This window comes from Lontra canadensis, unplaced genomic scaffold (assembly GCF_010015895.1).
Source record: "Lontra canadensis isolate GAN:19392208 unplaced genomic scaffold, GSC_riverotter_1.0 scaffold199, whole genome shotgun sequence".
In the NCBI taxonomy this organism is placed as follows: domain Eukaryota; kingdom Metazoa; phylum Chordata; class Mammalia; order Carnivora; family Mustelidae; genus Lontra; species Lontra canadensis.
The window spans coordinates 1,558,170-1,561,323 of NW_022631193.1; positions in this window are offsets into that span (position 1 = coordinate 1,558,170).

Genomic DNA, 3,154 nt, shown 5'->3' on the forward strand with positions numbered 1-3,154 from the left:
TCTTTCTTTCTTTCTTTCTTTCTTTCTTTCTTTCTTTCTTTCTTTCTTTCTTTCACCCTCCCTTCCCTCTTTCCCCACTCTCCCTTCTACCCTCCCTCCCTCCCTCCCTTCCTTCTTCTTTCCTTTCTTCCTGCCTTTCCTTTCTTCCTCCCTTCCTCCTCCCTCCCTTCCTTCTTTCCTCCTTCCTTCCTTCCTTTCTCTCTTCCTGCCTCCTTCCCTCCCTTTCCTTCCTTTCTCTCTCTCTCTTTCTTTCTTTGCCATCTTCCCCTCTTTCCCTCTCTTCCCTCCTTCCTTCTTCCTTCCTGCCTTCACTTGCCTTTTCTTCCCTCCCTCCCTCCTTCCTTCCTACCTTCATCTTCTTTCTTTCTTTCTTTCCTTTCTCTCTCTTCCTTCCTCCCTCCCTCCTCCCTTCCATCCCTTCCTTTCCTTTCCCTTGAAACTCCATGTTTTCCATAGTGGTTGCATCAATTAACATTCCCACCAACAGTGCACAAGAGTTACCTTTCTTCCACATCCATCCTATCTCTTATAATTTCTAGTCTTTTTGATGATTGCCATGCTAATAAGTGTGAGGTAATATTTCATATTGGTTTTGATTAGGATTTCCATGAAGAGGAGGATGTTGGGGATTTTTTCATGTATTTGTAGGCCATCTGTGTAAGTTTTCTTTGGAAAAAATATCTATTCAGATCCTCTACTGACTTATAGTCAGATTGACTTATATCAGTTTTATAAAATGTATTTTGGATGTTAGCCCCTTATCAGATATGATTTGAAAATATTTTCTCCCATTCAGTAAGTTCACTTTTCATTTTTTTGATGACTTCTTTTGCTGTGCAGAAGATTTCTAATTTGATGTAATCCCACTTGTTTGTTTTTGCTTTTGTTGCTTTGTTTTAGGAGTCAGATCCAAAAAATCATGGTCCAGCATGACTGATGCCATATATATTTTCTTCTAGGAGTTTTCTGGTTGCAGGTCTTAAACTCAAGTCTTTGATGCATTTTGAGTTAGTTTTTGTGTATATTAATCTAGTTTCATACTTTTGCCTGTAGCTGTCCTGTATACCCAACACTATTTGTTAAAGAGGTTGTCCTTAGCCTTTGCATAGTCTTGCATCCTTTGTCGTAAATTAACTGGCTATATATATTTGGGTTTATTTCTGGGTACTCTATTATGTTCCATAGATCTGTGGGTCTGTTGTTATGCCAATACCATACTATTTTGATTACTATAGCTTTGTAACATAGTTCAAAATAAGGAAGTCTGACACCTCCTGTTTGTTCTTTGTCAAGTTGCTTTGATGACTCAGGTTCTTTCATGGTTTCTAACAAATTTTAGAATTGTTTGTTGTATTTCTATAAAAAATGCAGGGATTGAGTTGAACCTGTGGACTTCTTTGGGTTGAATGGACATTTTACCAATACAAATTCTTCCACTCTATGAGTACAGAATATCTTACATCCATTTGTGTCTTCTTCATTTTCTTACATCAGTATCTTAGAGTTTTCAGTACGTGTGCACTTTCTTGGTATATATTCCTGGGCATAATTTTTTTCCCCAAAAAAACAACCAAATACCTTTAGCTATTATAATAGATGTATGATTTATTTTATTTTATTTTTTTTATTGAAGTATGATTAACATCGACTGCTATTTTACTTTAAGGTATACGATTAAATGTGTCAACAACTCCATACATTAATCAGTGCTCATCACCGTAAATGTACTCCTAACCCTCTTTATCGATTTTACCAATCACCCCATCCACCTCCCCTTTGGTAACCATCAGTTTGTTTTCTAAGCATAAAGATCTTTTTTTAAAATCTCTTTTTAAGATTTGTTTCTTAAATTCCACATATGAGTGAAATCATATGCTATTTGTCTTTTGAAGCCTGACTTATTTCTCTTAGCATTTTACACTGTAGGTCTATTCAAGTTGTTGCAAATGACAATATTTCATTATTTTTTATGGCTGAATAATATTCCTTTATATCTATATCATAGATATATAGATATATAGATAACCTATATCTATCTAGCCTATATTAACATCTGTTTTTAGTCACCTATGGATGGCATTTTATTTATTTTTGATGCAGTTGCAATTAAAATTGTTTTCTTAATTTGTCTTTCAGCTAGTTCATTTTTAGTGTATAGAATTGCAACAGATTTTTGTATTCTCATTTTGTATCTTCAAACTTCACTAAATTACCAGTTCCAACAGTTTTGGGTAGCATCTTTAGGGTTTGATTTTCTCTTGGTGGTTTGAATGCCTTTTATATCTTTTTCTTGCCTGATTGTTATGGCTGGAACTTCTAGTACTATTTTGAAGAGAACTGGTGTGAGTAGGTATCCTTGTCTTGTTCCTGATCTTAGAGAAAAAGATTTCTGCTCTTCACTGTTTAGTATGATGTTAGCTATGGACTTGTCCTATATGGCTTTTATTATCCTGAGTTACCTTCCTTGTACACACAGTTTGTAGAGCTTTTTTTTTTTTTTTAATCACAAAAAGGCATTTAATCTCCTCAAAGGCTTTTTCTTTTCTTTTTTTTTTTACTTTTAATTTTTTTTAATTTTTTATTAACATATAATGTATTATTAGCCCCAGGGGTACAGGTCTGAAAAGCTTTTTCTTCTTTAACTGAGATGACCTCATGATTTTTATCCTTTATTCTGTTTATGTGCAATATTATATACATTGATTTGCTAATGTGAAATTATGTTTGCATCCCAGGGACAAAAACCACTCGATCTTCATATATTATCTTTTGATATGCTATTAAATTTGGTTGTCTAGAACTTTGTTGAAAATATTCACATCTATACTCATTAAAGATATTGGCCTGATTTTTTTTTTCTTTTGGTGTCTTTATATGCCTTTTGTCCTGTGACACTGGCCTTGTAAAATCAGATTGGACATGTTTCCTGCTATCCAATTTCTTACAAGATTTGGAGAAGAACTGGTGTCAGTTCTTCTTTCAGTGTTTGGTAGAATTCACCAGTGAAGCCATCTAGTCCTGGGCTATTCTTTGAGAGACTAGATTACCTATTCAATATCCTCCTCGTCATCTATATGTTCACATTATTAGAGTCAGTTTTGGTGGTTGTATGATTGCAAGAACTTATCCATTTCTTCTAGATAACCCATTCTTT